At 45.4% G+C, this 20,452-nt stretch overlaps 1 long non-coding RNA gene across 1 annotated transcript; it reads left to right on the forward strand.

Annotated features, from left to right (window-relative positions):
- The first annotated feature begins 910 nt into the window (after positions 1-910).
- LOC112544588 (uncharacterized) lies at positions 911-14,128 on the forward strand. The gene is made up of 4 exons (XR_012896235.1): positions 911-1,178; positions 4,501-4,625; positions 5,376-5,487; positions 14,036-14,128. It is a non-coding gene; the product is annotated as an uncharacterized LOC112544588 (long non-coding RNA).
- Positions 14,129-20,452: the final 6,324 nt, after the last annotated feature.

Consider the following 20,452-nt stretch of genomic DNA (forward strand, 5'->3'; position numbering starts at 1 on the left):
TCTCTGGATTTTTACAGTAATACCCGGAGAGTGTCACAGAACATAAGAACATAAGAACGGCCGTACTGGGTCAGACCAAAGGTCCTTCTAGCCCAGTAGCCTGTCTGCCGACAGTGGCCAGCACCAGGTGCCCCAGAGAGGGTGGACCGAAGACAATGATCAAGTGATTTGTCTCCTGCCGTCCTTCTCCAGCCTCTGACAAACAGAGGCCAAGGACACCATTTCTATCCCCTGGCTAATAGCCTTTTATGGACCTAACCTCCATGAAATTATCTAGCTTTCATGGAGGTTAGGTCCATAAAAGGCTATTAGCCACAGCAGTTGGACAATCATAAAACAAAAATGCTAAATGGCTTGAAAAATGTTGCATTCTGCTACTGAGGTTAGCGCAAGCCCTTGATCGCTGTCTCGCTGCCAGACAAATCATAGTGTGGCACAGGGGGCGGTAAGGGGAGAGATACTATAGCTGTTTAACAAACTCCATACACTGCATCAGAATTTCCAGCTTAGTTGCAAAGGACCCTTCAGGAGGGAAGATACATGAGGACCAGATGTAGGCAAGTGATGAAGATACCCTATTCTGCAAGCCTCTTTCTGACTCAGCCCCGGCTCTGCAGAAGGATCCATGGGCTTATCTTGTCTGTTCAGCGATAGACAGAAAAAAACCTCATTGCTGAGTAAGTGAAAAATAAAAAACGAGACTATTACTGATTGAGAAATTGCAATGCCCGTACTGCATGACTCGTGTAATCCACAATGCTTTTCAAGCTCAGGCCAAGAGAAGCAGAAAGGTGCACAGAGGATGGTTTCCATATCCAAGCGGTGTTGTTTTGACCACTCATGCTTTTGAAAAAGTACAAATAATGCCTTGGCTCAGAACTGACAGGCAAATGCGAGAGAGTCTCATCTTGGCCCATTGCCAGCTCACGCTCATGAAACTAAGCCTGCATATTGTGATGGAAACATAACAGCTCCTTTTGCCAAAGAATAGGTCATCGAGGCTGTAGCCTGCGAACGGAAGAATTACTGCGGCGTGGAGAAAACGTGAACCAAGAGCAAGTGGAGAGGTTGAGTTCTTGATATTCGTGCAGCTTTGGAAGACACCTGAAACGTTTCACAGGGCCAAGCTTTGGTTTGCTCTCGTACAAAGTCCAGCCGGAAACCCTGCGAATAATCAGGTCTGCCTTAGAGTGCAAATGCGCTTCTTGAAAAATGAGCTACGGTTGTAATAAACCCAAGACTTGTGGCCGGCGAGATTAAAGGTGTTAGCCAGCTGAATTAGCCAGCAGAGGAACAGACTCATAGAGCACTGGAACTGGAAGAGACCTCGAGAGGGCATCAAGTCCAGTCCCCTACCCTCACGGCAGGACCCAGCACCGTCTAGATCAGTGTTTCTGAAAGTGCTCCACGAAACCACTTTGAGAAACACATTAACTGGCCTCCCCAGTTTGTTTATTTACTGGTGCCGTGGCCCCGGAGCGGGGCCGCTGCTTCCCACTGCTCCGCTTGGCTGCAAAGAGCGAAACAGAGTCTCATAGGGTATGTCTACACTACCCTCCTAATTCGAACTAGCGGGGTAATGTAGGCATACCGCACTTGCAAATGAAGCCCGGGATTTGAATTTCCCAGGCTTCATTTGCATAAGCGGGGAGCCGCCATTTTTAAAACCCCGCTGGTTCGAACCCCGTGCAGCGCGGCTACACGGGGCACGAACTAGGTAGTTCGAACTAGGCTTCGTAGTTCGAACTACCGTTACTCCTCGAACTACCATTACTCCTCCTAGTTCGTGCCCCGTGTAGCTGCGCTGCACGGAGTTCGAACCAGCGGGGTTTTAAAAATGGCGGCTCCCCGCTTATGCAAATGAAGCCCGGGAAATTCAAATCCCGGGCTTCATTTGCAAGTGCGGTATGCCTACATTACCCTCCTAGTTCGAACTAGGAGGGTAGTATAGACATACCCATAGACTTTAAGGTCAGAAGGGACCGTGATGATCATCTAGTCCGACCCCCAGTGGTAGCCGCAAGGCTCCGAGGCCACGGCGCCAGTAAAGAAACAAACTGGGGCGGCCAGTTAATGTGTTTCTCAAAATGGTTTTGCGGAACACTTTCAGAAACGCTGCTCTAGACCATCCCTGATAGATGTCTGTCCAATCTGCTGTTACATATCTCCAGTGATGGAGATTCCACAACCTCCCCAGGCAATTTATTCCAGTGTTTCACCACCCTGGCTGTTAGGAAGTTTTTCCTAATGTTCAACCTAACCTTCCCTTGCTGCAATTTAAGCCCATTTCCTCTTGTCCTATCATCAGTGGCCAAGGAGAACAATTTTTCTTCCTCCACCTTGTGACACCCTTTTAGATACTCGAAAGCACAGAGCCCAACACAAGCGTTCAGAGTTCTGAACCCGCACAACGAAGGATGGGACACTTGATTTGCAAACACTGAAGAAGGCTGGCTGGGGTCAGTCCTTTTGAAAATGTACCACGTCATGACTGTTTGAACCAAGGCAGGGTGGCAACGATCGACTGTCTTGTGGAGCACCCAAGACAATCTGCAACTAACGGGTTGGGCTAACGACGAGGCCTAACTCAGCAGAGTCTGGTCAGAAATTGATATTTCCTTCACCATGATACATTTAGACAAAACCAAAAAAAATTGTCTGTTAAATTTCTTTGATTTTTTTCTGGGTTTTTTTTTGGGGGGGGGGGGGGGGGGAGGGTAAAAAATAAGAAGTCCCCAATGTAATTTTTTTCTGTACCTTTCAGTAATGAAACTCAAAATGTTTCAATTGTTGAAAACTGAAAAAGATTTGGTTTGGGGGTTCTGGGTTTTCATTGCTCCCCCCACCCCAAATTCAGTGAAAACAGATTTGTCCCCCACAGTCCCGTGAAATGTTTTGACCAGGTCTATTCTGAAGTCTGGATTCTGTGTCTTTTGACCCTCCATACCGACTTCAAAGTTTGCCGGCTGGTTCCCATCATAATATTCAGCCTGTCAACTTCCGTAGGGCCAATCAACTCAGCAAGACATCAACACATAAGCTCTTTGCACTGAGGGCTGACTTAAAGCCTACAGATGCATGCACATAAATCTCTGTGTATTGAAACCTGACTCCAGCACATAAAGAACTTATGTGAAGCCAAGCTTTGGGGAACACATCTGACCTTCCTATACCCAAAGCCCTGTGAAATCTGTAGAAAACCACAGGGCTCTGCAGATAACAAGGACTTTTAGGGGAGGTTTATGAGTGTAGCGGGAGGACAGATTAAGTCATAAAAGCTAGGGAGTGACAAAATCCCGAAAAGGTCCTATGGAATCTAATGAGTTGACATTTCTGAATGGAGAGGACTATAGAATGGTTTCTATGGCTACAAATCCTAGGTCATAAAAACACAAACGTACTAGCTGATCTGCACTACGGGCTGCCTGACGAGGAACTACAGAATGTGGGAGCAAGGATGAGGGACAGTAAAGAGGTAACTAAATCTAATAAAGCTGGACTACGCATTGGCCGCCTGTTCTTACACCAGGCCACCCTGCTCTCAGCTGACTCTTAGAGGAAATGTGCTCCCGGTTTCAGTGATATTCACCCCATCCCACTTGGAGCCCTCTGGTCAAACTCCTGCATTCCAACTCGGCTCCCTTGGCAGGCCTCATCTCCCCCGGGCCTGGTGTAGTTACACCACCTGCGTGCCTGGGCCTGGACCAACCACCATGCCTGACAGGTGTCTATCTAAGCTGCTCTTAAATATCTCCAGTGATGGAGATTCCACAACCTCCCTGGGCAATTTATTCCAGTGTTTGACCACCCTGGCAGGCAGGAACTTTTTCCTAATGTCCAACCTAAACCTCCCTTGCTGAAATTTAAGCACATTGCTTCTTGTCCTAAAGTTTGCTGGTGAATCACAGTGCCACCCATTAGCTGGTGAACCATCCCTGGACGGTGAACCATCTGTGGCTCATTAATTTTATACCAGTGTGTAACACCACTGATTTCAGCTGGGCCACTGTTCAGTTGTTTGGCAAGGGTGGAACAGTGGCAGGAAGAGGTGGGGCCTGAGGGAGGAGGGGGGCGGAGCAAGGATGGGAAGAGGTGGAACATGGGTGGGGCCTTGAAGTGTGGGGGTGGAGCACTCTCTGGAAACAAAAGTCAGCGCTTATAGTGAGCGCTAAGCTTATAGCATCACTGGGGACCAAGTGGTCTAGTGTCCTTCCCAAGAGGCCTCCTCTTCAGTGATATTAACAAGGGGAGAGGGGAGGGACTGATTAAGTTTCAGTTCAGTGCAGCAGGAACCCAAAGGCCAGACCCTCAAAGCTATCAAGGTGCCTAACTCCTCTTGATTCCAGTGAGAGTTAGGTGCCTAAATCCCTTTGAGGATTTGAGCCCAAGACATTAAGCTATTTTGCGGGACCTGATATTTCTCAAACTGTGTGAGAGACAAATCCGTCAGCAGTTTCGACTGACCTACCTCTGAGGTCGCATTTTCCATCTGCTTTGCAGAGATGTTGCCGATGGGGTAAGGTGTGATGCAACCGAGAATCAGACCCACAATATTTTATAAGATGGAGCAGTGGAAATGCGGTTCCTGAATTCTTGCAGTCGCTGTGAGCTGGTGCAGCGCTATGGTAAGTAACAGCCCAAAACCAGTGAGCTCTGTGAATGGGGGGGGGGGGGGGGGGCGGGGGGGAATCAGGGTGTGTTCCCTGTTGCCCATTGGAAGAGGGGCTAAAGATGAAATGTCTCTTGCGGAAAAATGTCTGGGGAATGTCCTTAGGCACCTGTATTCCTCTGGGCGAGCCGGTAGCATATTCCCGTTGCAAAACAAAACGAGCCCCCTGAAATATTATAATTTCCATGACTAAGTCTGCAGTGCTATCCGTGCATCTTAAACTCATTGGCACAGCATAGGTTTGCTAATGAGGGCAATTTGCAATCATCTCTGTTTATGCAAGATTCTGAGAGAGATTAATGACTGCGAATATCCAAGTCTCTTAATAGACAATTAATCTTCAGGGCAGGTCTGTATTGATTCTGTCATGTAAGATAATTTTCCCTTTCTTTCTTGGAGGCTTGCAAGAGACATGCTCATCTGCATTTTTTCCAATTAGCTGCTCGCCTTCTAGCAGGGTGTGCTATTCGGGCCGGATTTGCTGCCAGTGGTGCCGGGGAGGCGAAGCAGTTCCATAATTTGCTTATATTCTCTGGCCATTTCATGAGCGTGACTGGACAGAATCAGTTAGGAAACTGGGAATGGGCTCAGTGAAAATGTGAACCAAGTCCAGAGACACTCCAAATTTGAATCAGACTGAAATTGGACAGTTCAAGGAGTTTTGATCAAGTCTGGATAATACATCCTCCCTCTCTGCGTCCCCCAGATTTCTTGCTGGAAATAGGATGAACTTGGAAGAGGATTGTTTCTCAATAAAATACATTTTACTGAAAAGAGATAAAACTGAGAAATTTGGAGTTGTGCTCGGTTTGGAACAGGTAAATCAATACTTAAGGTTTGAAAACTAGAAGATAATGTTATTGAAAACCAAATTGACTCTAGCCCTATTTTGTTAAAGCATAGTGAATGATAAGAATTTATAGAGCTGAAATAAAAACACACTGGATGGAATTTCCATTTACAAAAAAATTACTAAAAAATTAAATGGAAAATTTTTAACAATTCATTTTTTAAGAAATCAGAAATAAAACTTAAATTAACGAGAGGGCTGAAAATGGGCTTGCCAGATGCTTTCACCAAAAATCCCAAACATGGCAGGAAAAAAACTTGGTTGAGAACCCCCCCCCCCAAAAAAAAACGGGAGAACAAGAAAAAGGTCGCTGCGCCTTTAAGAATTCCCGCCCTCCTTGCTTCCCCCCACCCAGGCCAGACGTGGCATGGGAACACTGCCAGTCTTCCATCCAAGAAAAACAGGGGTCAGAAATAATGGACACCTGGCAACCCTAGCTATAAACCTCTAGGCACTCAGTTCAAATCACACTGTGCTGGCAATGAATGGTAGCTCTTAGGTGGTTTATATGAGCTGGGTTTCAATATCTCAGTCTAAATCCCAGAGGCAAAGTCTCTGTCCATTGTGCCATGTTGGCTTGCAGAGAGGGAAATAATACAGTGGGTTTTGTGGTCCAGGGATGAGGCATTTAGTCAAGGCAAAGTAGGTGACACCTTCTCAGCTGCTTCCTGCATTGTATGTACTTCATGGGTAAACAGAGGTCTTCACTCTCTGATTGGCTGTATATTCATGTGTGTTTATACAAGCCTGGATGTCATCATCTACAGGTATCTTGTATGTAAAACCTCTGCGCTTCCTGAGACTGGTCCCTCACACCTGCCCCTCTGGACCAGAGTCATCAAAGGTGCGAATTGACACCCAAGGAGCTACTCTAACTTACACCCTCTGGCAGTCTGCTCCCTTGATTGGTGCTGCGCTCAAGTGCATCTGAAGAAGTGGGTTTTGCCCACAAAAGCTCATGATCCTATACATATTGTTGTTAGTCTCTAAGGTGCCACAGGACTACTCGTTCTTAAAGTTACAGACTAACACAGCTACCTTAGACTGAGAGCTTGAGGCTGGTTTCCTCGTATCGACCGATGACGCGGATGCTCAGTAGCTATACGCTACAATGCAGTAAGTCTCCCAGGCTGTGGGTCTGGAATCATTTAATCCTGCTGAAGTAATCACTATCCTTCCATCTACTGAAGACAAAGCCGCCTTATGGACAGTGAGGTCCATGGTGTTGGAAAACGACAAGGCCTTTGGTTCAGAAATGAACAATTCACCATTTTGCTCAAAGCAATTTCTTTGTTGCAGGAACTTAAATTTTTCATGAACGTTTCATCTGAAAAGGAACCATTTTTGTGAATGCGGTGAGCTCAGAGTCATGCAGAATGAGGTTCTCTTTGCCATTTTAAAAAAATAGAGAATATCTACGGGGTTTCCAAGAAAGCAGATCATTTTTTCAAATTTGAAACCAAGAGTAATACACTCCATTTAGAGGCCTTGGGATGAGGCTGTGAATATTTTGCATGCAGTCTGTCACTATTTTCATGACCTGGTCTAGATGGTACTGGGTCCTGCCATGAGGGCAGGGGACTGGACTCGATGACCTCTCAACGTCCCTTCCAGTTCTAGTGTTCTAGGATTCTATGGGTTCTTTTCGGGCATGAGAGAGTTTTGGTTTCAGCTGAGTGGGGAGGGGGCACTTGACTGGAATTCGGAGCATCTGGGATCTGTTCCCTGCTCTACTGGAAGACCTGAGGCAAATTAGTTCATCACACTGTGCCTCGGTTTACCCAAACATCAAATGAGGCTAATGACACTTCCGTGCTCTGAGATCTATGGGTGAAAAGAGTGAGCTATAAAAGTGTTCTAGAGACTCTGATTGCCAGAAGCTGAGACTGGGGTACAGGGTACAGACCGCTTGATAATTGATCCATTCTGAAGTACCTGGCACTGTCTGAAGACAACATGCTGGTCTACCTAGCCCACTGATCTGACCCACGGTGGCCATTCTTATGTTATGTTCTTCTAGGTGATTGGGAATAATAATTAATATGATTAATGAACAAGGGTAACTTATGGGATTCTTCCTGTTTGTTGCCTTCTAGACATAGGCTGTGTCTAGACTGGCAAGCTTTTCTGCAAAATCATATGATTTTGCGGAAAAACCTGTCAGCTGTCTACACTGGCTGCTTGAATTTCCGCAAGAACACTGACGATCTCATGTAAGATCGTCAGTGTTCTTGCGGAAATACTGTGCTGCTCCCGTTCGGGCAAAAGCCCTCTTGCACAAATCATTTGCGCAAGAGGGCCAGTGTGAACAGCACAGTACTGTTTTGCGCAAAAAAGCCCCAATGACTAAAATGGCGAGCAGGGCTTTTTTGCGCAAAACCGCATCTAGATTGGCCACGGACCCTTTTCCGCAAAAAGTGCTTTTGCGGAAAAGCGTCCTGCCAATCTAGATGCGCTTTTCCGAAAATGCTTTTAACGGAAAAGTTTTCCGTTAAAAGCATTTCCGGAAAATCATGCCAGTGTAGACGTAGCCATATTGTATAAGTGGGGGTGTGGACTGCTCTTAAATAATCTGAATTCGTAAATCACTTGAATCAAGGACTTGTCTACACAGCAAATGGAACTATAAATAACGACATTGGTTGTAGTTCACACCCTTTCTTATTTGGGTTTGTTTCAGTAGGAGAGTGCCCCATTTCAGCATAACTTAAGTTAGTTCCTTAGCCTCTTGACTAAATCAACGTCAAGGCACTCTCATGACAACACGAGAGTCCACACAGAGACTGGCACTGAGATAACCAAACATGTGAACTACGACTCATCAAGTTATTTCCCTTCCAGTGACCATACACACAATTCCCAAGGGGAAAGCAGTATCCACACATCCTCAAAAACAGATTTAACACATTGTCTCACAGCTATGGGGATGACAGGTGGGGTGGGGTGGTCATTGCACCTATTGCACTTATCCCCACCCTTTTTCTCCCCAGCCTGTGCCTCTTTTCCCGCCCTCAAAGTCTATCTGCTCCTTCCCTCCTAGGAATTCTATTGGCAGGGTAGTATTGTTCAATAGTCACTACGTGACCCAATGATCACATTCTATAATTCACCCCTACTGGCAGGGCAGTACTGTTCAATAGTCCACATGTGGCCCAATGGTCACAGTCTATTTGTGGGGGTGGGGGTGGGAATAGATAGGGGAAAGGTTTACATCCCCCTGCAGGGGAGTCCAGGCCCTCCCACTCCACTGGACCCCAGCCCAGGGTCCTGTTGGTGGCTTACTCTTGAGTCAGTGGGGAAATCCTAACTGCCACACGCTGACTTCTCAACAGTGGCTCATTCACTTGGAAGCTGTTGCCACTCCTGGGCTGCTTCCAGCTTCCCCGGGGTCTCAGTTTCCCGGGATGTCTGTTTCGCCACCTCTCTCTGCGTACAGGCTACTGCTGCTTATTCCCCAGATCCAGCATGGCAGAGCCCTGGCCTTTAGGTAGTCACTGGGGCTTGCAAGGAGCTGGCTTAGCATGTCCTCTCCCTTTGGCTGCCAGCTCCAACTGAGCTGCTCCCTTTTATAGTATTGCAGCCAGAGCATGCCCAGTACAGTACAGGAGGTGTGGCCTCTTCTGCCCTCAGGGCTGAGTTAACCCCGTCCTGCTCAGTGCAGGATGAGTACTCCCCATCACACACATCTTATAAAATGTACTACAAGGTATCCTGACAACAGCATTCAAACCTAAACCCTGGGGAAATAGTCTTAAATAGACCCATTTTCATTACATTTATGGCACAATGCATTACATAGTTCAGTGATTGTCAACCTATTCACTATTGCAGGCTGCATATGCAGTTCTCTGTGACTCTGTCTACACAGCAGCATTATTTTGGAATAACCGATTTTATTCTGAAATAACACAATGCGTGTCTACACTACAAGCCTCTGTTTCAAAATAATGGCAAGTTGGAGGACTTCTAACAATGACTCCTGGCAACCCTCACTTCACAAGGAGTAAGGGAAGTCGAAGGAAGAGCGTTCCTTCTTCAACTTCCTGCTGTGTAAACAGCACCAAAAGCCGAGTTAAGCTATTTTGACTTCAGCTCCACAGTCGACGTAGCTGAAGTTGCGTAGCTTAATTCCACTTTAGCCCTGCTGTGTAGATGTACCCTCTGTGGTATGAGCTGTGTCCACACAATGTATATGCTACCTGTACAACACTATGAGTGTGTCTAGACTACAGAGTTTTGTCGACAAAAGTGGACTTTTGTCGATAAACTATACCTGCGTCTACACTACTGCTGAGTTCTGTCGACATAACGTCGACAGAACTCAACAGTTTTGTCAACGCTGGTAAACCTCATTTTACGAGGCATAACACCTTTTGTCGACAGAGTTCTGTCGACAGAAGGTGTTATTGCATCTAGAGTTGTGTCTAGACTACAGGGTTTTGTCGACAAAGCAGCTTGCTTTGTCGACAGAACTGAATGTAGTCTAGACGCTCTTTGTCGACAGAAGCTTTGTCGACAGTATCTGTCGACAAAACTTCTGTCGACAAAAGCCTGTAGTCTAGACGTACCCTATGTGGATTGAGAACCACTGATATAGTTTAAATACCCTGAACTGTATTAAAATTTTTTTTTAAATTGAGGCCTGTTGAATGCGTTGAAATATAACAGTAGTGCGAAGGAAGGTGAAACAGATTCCCCCTTATGGAAGTTACAAACTGTCCACCTCCTTCCTCTGTATCTCCCTCTCACTCATGTGCATTCACACACAGCATCAACACACAAGAGTTCTGGAACCCAGGGGGCCCGATACAAATGATTACTCACCGGCATATTTCTTACTCATGGGCCCAATCCATCTGCCGTTAGTCTAATAGACTCCCATTGATGTCAATCTGTATTGGATTTGCTCTATAGGAGAGTGCTCCTGTTTTGTGCCTCCTAAACGCCCCTGACTGCCGTCCTGCTACTGTACCCTGCCTGATCATATTTCCCACTCATATCGCTGGGGAACTTTTCACTTTCCCCCACTCCTTTTCTCAGAAGAGCAATGACCAGTTACTTAGAAGGGAGCAGCAACTGACTTTATTAGGCAACATCATGAGTGCACTTTGAACGGCCTAATTCAGTCACGGATTCCATTTTTACCTAGCCAGAGAAATAGGGGACTGAAGATAAACCGATAGCCAGAAATGCCTAGGGTCCAATCCTGGCTGTGACAGAGCTGACCATTGGTCCGTGGATCCGGAAAGTGTTGTTTTAAATAATACTGAGAATAATCTTCGCTACCTCCAGTCAGTGTGTGGAAGCATCTGGGCTTCCTGGCTACTGTAAGGATCAGAGGTGGAAATTTCTCTTCTCCTAGCTAGCCCATGGTCACTACTAGGCAGAAGCTGAACATTCTTCCACCCATACATGTCCCTCCTGGGACATTCCTCTTTCCCCCTAACATGCAACTGTCTGGAGCAGGTCTGGGCCAGCCTGAGTTCTAGATCCTTCTGGTGCTGCCCCAAGTTTGTCAGGGAAGAGACCGAGAGAAACTGACAAGCATCTAGTCAATTACATCCCCCCTCCCCCAAGCCACTGTCAAGGATGGGAAATTTTCCAGGCAGATTTCTCACAGTGAAATCTGGTTTTGTTCCAATCTCTTGCTACTTGAGTCTTTCTGAAGAGCACCCATGAAACTGATCAGCATCAGATGTTGGTTTACCTCCAATCTTTTGGGTGGGTGGGTTGGGAGAGGGAAGAGCAGAAAGTGACAGCAAAAAAAGGAGACAATCCTGTGTCTTTCCAGTCTCCTCCCTTCCCCAGCCACACGAGGAACATCTCATCACTGCAAAGGGGCATTCAGTACATGCTGCTGTAGCTGTCCACAAGATCCATGAGCGGGATTTGATCACTGGCCAGAATCTTGTTGCATTCACTGTGCTGGTGCCTATGTTCACCCATTGGCCAGAGAAATCATCTTGTTTAGTGTGAGAAGAAGAGTGCGTTTCTTCTAGCCGATCTACCTCCCCACTCAGCAGAGTAACGGACCAGGAGTAATTATGGCTGCCAGAAGCCTCTCACTCAAAGGGTTGTAAAGGTTAACGTTAAAAAAAATTTGCATCCCAGAAACATATGTACACATCTGGGTTAGGAGTTATGAAGATGAATGTAATGCACAGTGTCAGAATTCCCACTGACATTTGCTCAGTTTGTCCAAACAATTTAGCAGAATCCCCCTGTGAATATGAACTGCATTCTGCAGGGTTGTACAGACACTTAACCTCTTCCCTCTAATTTCCCTACAGACCCATATGTAGGTTTTTATTCTTTAATTGCTCTTATCAATAAGACCAGGCACAAAATAGTAGATACTGTTCTTGAAGTTTCAGATGAAGTACAGAAAAATGAGGTTATACTCCCTGTATGGTCTCCTCTGGCCCCCAAATTGGTTGAGAAAATTAGGGTCCTATAACTCTCGGCAATATCTGAGCAAATAAATTCTCTTTATTTTCATTATCGATACTAAAACACAGTGCTGGGTTGCAAAGACAGCTATAAAAAATAATACAAAGGTAAAATTGCCTTTTAAACAAAGCAGATTCATTTCCTGTCCTAGCACACTGTGGCGTGTTGGCGTCTACTGTAAAAGGGCTGCCCGTTCAACCCCAAAGGTAGCTGCATTTCAGTATAGACAACCTGAAAAGCACTTTGGCACCCTTTGGGAGAAAAGATGCTCTATGAATGTAAGACTTTGTGTGGTTATATTATCAAGCAGGGCTGTGCGCAGGTCTCACTATAGAAATGCGGACTCAGTGATCAGATGTCAAAATTTTATTTATTTGACTTTGGGAAGAGTAGGATTTTAGCAGTATCATAAAGTCAAGAACTATGTCTCTGTCAGTGCCCCATTCTCTATCCCCTAGTTCTCTGACTGTGTCTATGCTAACTGATATATTTAAAGCTCTATATTCCCCACTCCTCATGTGGATGCAGTCATATCAGTAGAGAGATGCTTTAGGCCAGGTCTATACTACACCCAGAAGGTCAGCTAAGGTACACAACTCCAGCTATATAAATAATGTAGCTGGAGTCGGCGTACCTTAAGCGAAACTTGATGCCACAGTGGGAAGTTGATGGGAGAAATGTTCCCATTGGCTTCCCTTACGCCTCACAATAGCAAGGAGTATCGGTGCTGATCAACATTCGATTTAGCGGGTCTTTACCAGACCCGCTAAATCAAATGCTGGAAGATCAACCGCCACAGCATCGATCATCCTGCAAGTGGGGACATGGCCTGAATCTGGTATAGCTTTTCCTGAATGGGAAGAGGAATAAGATATACCAGCATAACAAACTTTTATACCACTGTAACTGCCCTCCACATTAGGACTTTTATGGGTATAACTATTTTGGTAAAAACATACTGGATGGAAAACACTCAAATACAGACCAGGCCTCTCTCCCACACAGGCTTTCAGAGCAACTTTGTCAGCCATAAATTTCAGTGTTTTTTTTTAAATTAAAGACTGACAAATGTATTATCACGGAATACAAGGGGCTGCATTTATTTGGTGTTTGGTCTTGGACAATGAAGAATCCACAACAGACGAGGGCAAATAGTTTCCAGTAACTAACTTGTTTGAATGTTGCTCCCTGTTTCTATGAACACACTAAGACTTTCTCAGATATGGCCATTTTTAAATGGGAGTCGGGAAATGCTTTATGAATTATTCTCCTTTGGCAGAGCATTTGCAAACAGAAATTCAAGCTGTGCTGGTCGGCCATCGAAATCACATGATGTTATTTTTGCATGCTGATTGGATGATCCGTGTAACGAGCCAATTCCGGGGCCCATTTTGAATTGTGTGTTCCAAGTGTAAAACCCCAGACTGCAGGGTTTTTTCCATTCTGAATGACTTGTGCATTATTGCCGCGTGTAGACTACATTCCTCTTTCGAAAGAGGAATGTAAATGAAGGAAATTGAAAAAGCAAATGAAACGCAGATTTACAGATCTTGTGCTTCATTTGCATAATTGCGTCCGATCACTTTTTTGAAAAAGGTTATTTAGAAAAAAAAGCAGTCTAGACACAGTTCTTTCGAAAAAACCCGCTTTTTCGAAAGAACACTGTAAACCTCATTTTTTCAGGAATAAGGGTTCTTTCAAAAAAGGGTTGTTTTTTTTTCAAAAGAACCGTGTCTAGACTGCTTTTTTTTCAAAATAACCATTTTCGAAAAAGCGATCAGACGCGATGATGCAAATGAAGCATGAGATTTGTAAATCTGTGCTTCATTTGCATTTTCGATTTCCTTCAATTACATTCCTCTTTCAAAAGAGGATTGTAGTCTAGACACAGGCATGTGACTACTTGAGTAGTCCAATGCTGAAGTTGCTTTTGACAGGTATTCACGTTAGTAAAGCTTGTTTGCTAGAATATTTGTGGAAAGAAAATACATAAGGGGTGGGGGGCAAACACAGCTTCAGTGAATTCATTTTCAAAAGTTCAAATAAATGTGTGGAAATTGTTTCAGGCCTGAGACGCAGGGGAAACTGGTGACAGGTGTCTGAAAGCAAGCAGGTGAAACGGATATGCTCCCTTGGACCAAAGTTGTAGCAGCCAGCAGGTAAGTTGATTGCGTGTCTCATTTTAAGGTTGATCCCTGTCTAGCTAGCTCTGATGAAGACTTCACTGGGGGGAGGAAATATTTACCCTGGAGTTTTTGACAATGACCTTGGTTTTGGGTTTTATTTGCCTTCCCTCTGAGCTACTAAGTAAACAGTGTCATTAGCATCAGGCAGGTGAATCATACATTATCTTTTTCCTACCACTGCACTGTAATAGAAAGAACCAAGTTCTTCCATCTTCTGTGTTTCTATACTATATCTGCAACTTTATCACGTGATATTGATTAATCTCTGCTCAAGAAAGTCTTCCCTATCCTCATCTTAACAAAGCCACTCTGCCTTAAGTGCTTCTCGCAGTGATGATATTTCACGTTGGATGGAGCAACTTGTCTCAGGACGGTGGGGAACAGGGCACTGTGTGTGCGAAACTTCCAAATGGAAAATATGTCAGATGTGGACATTCCATGTAATATTACACTTACTTGCAGTACATTATTCAATGATTAGATGGCTGTGCACAACAAAGAGTTCCGGACAAGATGTGTTCACTGGTAAACAAGGGAGACAAAGCTGAAACTCAAGCTGTGATGATACCTGTTTTTGTCTGTAGTAATCACAGGTATATTCTTATAAATGCCTCCTGAGTCTTCGATTCTGTCTCCTGATACTCAGCACTTGACTGTCTCTGACCAATCAGCTGAGCTGATTTACTTGTAGTACTCAATCCAGTAGTTGTTCAATGCTACCAAAATTGTTATTTCAATATAAGGACCAGTTTTTAATTAGAATGAATTTAGTCCATAGGAATTTAGTGTCTGTTTCACAATCCTAAGGAGCGAAGTCTTCACAGGGCTGGTAACACGTGTGACAGCAATGCAAACTTCCCATAATGCACCTGCCAATCTACATCTATGCTGGAGACTAAGAAGGGAGGATAAATACAGTTTTAATTCATTCCACCCCTGCTCCCTCCTCTGAGCTGCACAAATACAGCTGAGATATAATCCAGATCCAAGATACTTTCAGGAACTGTAAAATGGCATTCTAAAGAATAGAAGGAGTACCTTGTGGTTAAGGACCTAGACAGAGACTCAGATTTTCTGAGTTGAATTCCTGGCCATCTCATAGACTTCCTCTTGGATTTTGGGGCCGTCACTGCCTCTGTAATTCATCTGTAATATAGGGATAGCACTTCTGTATGATCAGGATGCTCTTTGGGATAGGACCCTGATATTTGGACTACACCTTAGCCTCACGGGATTCTGACATCAGTTGATGTTTCTGTGCACTATTATGCTATAAATAATAGTAAACAAATTAAAGAGATTTCTTTCCCCGACACGTAAGCCAAGGGTCTTTATCAAAACCTAAACATGGATAAGATTTTTAGCAAACTTCTTCAAATATGCCTTTAATTCAATGAAAACCACAACATGTTAATGGAATACAATTGATTATTAAAAACATACCATCTGTCTGGAGGTTTAATAGCTAAATAAAAGCTCTGTTTTTCTTCAAGAGCTCAAGAAATATGTTTTCAATAATCCCTCTGTGTACATTTTGCCCCAGTTATGAACGGTCCAGAGAGAATTGTTGTTTCTTCGTGAGTGGCCAGTTGGCTTCGTGGGTGTGGGCTGTAGAACTGCAAACCCTAGACAGGTTTGAACGCTCAGGTGGTGTTTATTCTGTGTAAAATCACTTCAAATCGAGTGCTCAATTCAGCCAACTCGGCCTAGCAAGTACAAATGTGCAGCTTCCTAAGACGGCGAAGCCAGCCAAACCCAAGGGGGACTCTCCTCTGGGGAGGGCTGGCAGCGATTTGATGGAGTTGAGGGAGAGATTTTTTTCCCACCACAGCTCCAGCCGAGTTCTGCCAATGGAAACCTCTATGGCAGGGGTGAAGAACCTAAGGCTGGCCGGATGCGACCCGTGCTTTGCCTGGATCCTGCCCTCGGGGCTCCCCTCTCCAGCACTGGTGAGCCCGGGCCGATGCTCCAGTCTCCCCGCCGTGCCTTTGTGGGGCTGGAGCACACAGGATCTACTAGCCTGGGTGCCACGAGACTGTGGTGTGCGAGGGGAATGTGGAGAATGTCTTTCTCCTCAGCCGAAGGCTATGCCCGCAAGGGGGTTTATTTTGCCTCTCATTTACGTGCGGTCCCCAGCTGATTTTCCTGTGGGTCAGTGGCCCCCGACTCTCCACCCCTGCTCTATGGGGAGCCAATGAATTTATTGGCCAGCTCCTCAACCCTGATATTTTGGTGGCACTGTCCACTTTCCGGGCTCTACAGGTTAGTTAGGAGCAATGTTCCCTCTAGTGTTTTCCATCCATGAGCGGAATACACGTTTTATGTGCATTGAGCAGGCCTGCTGATGGGGCAGGCAAAGAGGGCCCCTGCCCAGGCCAGCATGCTCACTGGATGGCAACTAGTGCAGACGTGTTTATTCAAAAGGGCCCCAGGCTCCTAGTTACCACCACTGTCCCTGCAGCCGCGGTGGCATCTGGAGCTGCAGGCTCTTTAAATAACCCCTGGAGCATCACTCTGGTTTGAAGTGACCTGTTGTTTTGAAAGTGACGCTAATTCTAATAACTTGGCTACCCCCTGAAGCTTCTAATACAATTGTAAGACAATCAAAAATCAGTCAAAATCAGAAGGTTTTGAAATGATCCCCAAGAAACATTTCAATTCACCTGAACCGAGGTCGGTCGGTTGGTCGGTCGGTCTCGCTCTCTCTCTCTCTTTCTCTTTCTCTCTCTCTGGTTTGTGAATATTTGGGGGTTCCATTTTGGGTTGGGGAAACACATCCAATTTCTCCACCTTTTTCATGGGGGCGGGGGAATGTCTAGACGACAGGGTTTTTTCGAAAAAAGTGGCCTTTTTTTGGGAAAAAACCTTCCCTTGCATCTAGACTGCTGCTGCGTTCGTTCGAAAGTAAATCGAAAGAACGCGGCGGTTTTTTTGACCGTGGAAAACCTCGTTTTATGAGGAAGAACGCCTTTCTTTGAAAGTGCTCTTTCGAAAAAAGGCGCTATGTAATGCAAACTGTGCTTTTTCGAAAGAGAGCATCCAGACGGCCTGGGTGCTCTCTGCCGAAAAAGCGGCTTGCTTTTTCGAAAGTACTGGTTGTAGTCTAGACACTCTTTTTCGAAAGAATCTTTTGAAAAAGCCTCTTTCGAAAGAGGCTTGCAGTCTAGACGTAGCCGGGGCAGGAAAACTACTTGCTTCCCCATTCTATATAGAGCCCTGCAAACTCAACAAGGGCACCAAAAATCAGTCTTGCTTCTTTCCTTCCCAGTCTTTGTCAGCAGTGAGGGGAGATTCTCCAACGCAGCCTTAACTTACCCCACGTCGTCGCGCTCTCTGCAGATCACCGCTTGCGTGAGCTCAGGCAAAGACACGGCCGTTGGGCCTAAGGCTTTACATGAGTTTACCAGGCTATTTGTTGTGTTTTAAGTTTTTCCTGGTACAGACCAACTCGGCTACCCCTCTGAAAGTCTGGGGATTTAATAAGCAGTCCTGAGGCTGCGGTACAAGGAGTTACAGAATCCAGCTCATGCAGTCCAAGGGTACAGCTGTAATTTTCATCTGGCGCAGGCATATCCGCGTGAGCTCTGGTTCAGCTATCACACAACAATCAGCAGTGTAGCTGAGTACGTAGTGGAGATTTCAGCTGGGACTGTACCCACGGTAGCTTCCTTCCTCTGCTGCAGAGGCAGCGTGAGAATTTGCAGCATGCTCATTGGATGGCAACTAGTGCAGATGTGTTTACTCAAGCTGGGAATTTGAACTCTCAGAATAATTCACATTGGCACAAGGTCGTAGTGGACTCTCCATCACTGAGCATTTCAAAATCAAGATGGGCTCGATTCTAAAAATAAATCTGCTCTAGGAATTGTTAGGAGGAAGGTCTCTGGTGGATGGTCACAATCGACCCTCTGCTCTTAGAGTGTATGAATCTCAACCCTTTGCGGGGTAGGCTCAGAAGAGCTGCGAGGAGTAAAATGCAGTGACAGCTTATTAGAGACACAAAGGATTTGACTCTGGCCAGGAAGTGCCAATTTTCTGAAGTCGCTTTTAAGAACGGGACCAAACTGGCCATCTGACCCTTACCCATCAGTCAACAGTGATCAATGATACATCTTCCCCATCCTCCACAAAATGGATTGGGTATAGCCATAGGTGTATATTGTCGGCGCTTATCTGAAGCTGTTCCCAGTTAATCGGATGCAGTTGGAATGCCATGACAGCTAGTTTCCAACCCAAGAAACTCCCATATGTTCTGGGATTTTGGAGCAGGATAGCAGGCATTTACATGCGCAGTGGAATGAGAAGTAGGATATCTGAGTAGGGGAGACTTTTCACAGTCTTTCATAGAGGAGCATAGCCTCTTGGCAGATTTGGTTTGGCTCAGTGTCTTGTGGACATTGTCCTCAGCCCAATGTTAAATCACATGACTTAACCGTGAGGATCATGACAGCAGGTGTTTTACATAAATACCCACCTCTGGAATCTGGGGATTATGTGGGAATCTCAGATTTCATGTATAAATAAAAAAAAAACAATTGCGGAGAAGAATTAAAAAATGTGAAACCCTAAAGGCTCAAAACTGAAAGGCAAATAAAAAGAATGCAAATTTGGTCAAAATCTCTCTCTTTTTTTTTTAAGGCAATTTCATGAGCGCTGACTCCTGACTGTTGAATGCTGGGAGCTAGCAGCATGGCTGTTATGCTCTGGGAAGTCACTGAGGGTATGTTGACACTGCAGTAAAATATCCTCTGCTAGGCTGGGCCAGGCCAGATTTTAGGAGCCTGCCGAGGTGGGAGAAAGCCTCATTGGTTGGCCTGCATCCCAGTCCAAGCGGCTACATTGCAATTAAACCATCTCTGCAGCACCCGCCCAATTCCGCTGGCATGGGGTGTTAAATTGCAGTTTGGACATAGCCTGGATTTTTGTTCTCAGCTTCCTTGTACCTGAACGGTTTTAAATCTGTGAGAGGCAAAAGCAATGGCAGGGCGGAAAACAATAGGTTTGTTTCAAGGGAATTGGAACACATGGGCTATGTCTAGACTGGCATGATTTCCGCAAATGCTTTTAACGGAAACGTTTTTCCGTTAAAAGCATTTGCGGAAAAGAGCGTCTAGATTGGCACGGATGCTTTTCTGCAAAAGCACTTTTTGCGGAAAAGCGTCCGTGCCAATCTAGACGCGGTTTTGCACAAGAAAGCCCCAATCACCATTTTCGCCATCGAGGCTTTTTTGCGCAAGACAATACCGCGTTGTCTACACTGGCCCTCTTACGCAAAAGCATTTGCGCAAGAGGGCTTTTGCCCGAACGGGAGCAGCATAGCATTTCCGCAAGAACACTGACAATCTTACATGAGATTGTCAGTGTTTTTGCAGAAATTCAAGTGGCCAGCGTAGACAGCTGGGAAGTTTTTCCGCAGGAAAAACTTGCCAGTCTAGATGCAGCCATGATGTAAGAGGAGGTGGGGATCAAACTAGTGAATAAAAAGAAATATCAGAAAAGAGAGGTACTTAGAAATATTCTTCCTCTGCTCTACATTGAACATCCTCTTTCTATTCCAAAGATTTATGGGAAAGATTTTTTCCTGCCCTGGAAACCGAGGCTGTCTATGCATTCAATAAGAGCATATTTGTAGATCAGCATTACTTTTCCTCCCAGCAACGTGTGGTCAATTTTCATTTTCGTTGTTAAAATTGTTTCCATGTAATGCCCTTAAGCAGCTGTGAGTTACGGTGAAATAGAAAATGACCCCCAAATTGGCCGGCTTGATTATTCAATCCAATCGTTCTCGGCTCTGTGTGGCAACGTGCGTTGAATGTGGCAGCCCATATGCCCTGCATATGACTGCGATCTGGCTTCCAAGAGGGTATGTTGTGATGTGCTGGCGGGTGCCAATTCACATATCTAAACGTTTTCATACGGGGAACCCCTTTGTGTTAGTCATCTGGTTGTCAAACAAGACCTGGCAGCGATCCTAGACCTGGCACGAGATGAAATATGTGCACTTTAAACATTTCAGACTGAAACCGATGGGAACGGGCCATTCCTCACTTCATTTTCTCAAGGGTTTAAAACAATAAATGTCAACCTGAGGGCAAACCAAGACAGATTTCAGATGAAAGGGACAGGGTTTGCTTCGTGTTTATAAATCCGTTGCTCCCAACCTCCTTCGTATCTCTTAAACCAACGAGGCAGGCCAGTTTGGGTCAGGCGCAATGGGCACCTTTGTCAACACAGCTTTTTCCGTTAGGGGTGTCAGAGAGAGATTTCCAAAAGAGATTGTTCAGACAGATTCATGAC

The sequence above is a fragment of the Pelodiscus sinensis genome, chromosome 17 (genome assembly GCF_049634645.1).
Source record: "Pelodiscus sinensis isolate JC-2024 chromosome 17, ASM4963464v1, whole genome shotgun sequence".
NCBI lineage: Eukaryota > Metazoa > Chordata > Testudines > Trionychidae > Pelodiscus > Pelodiscus sinensis.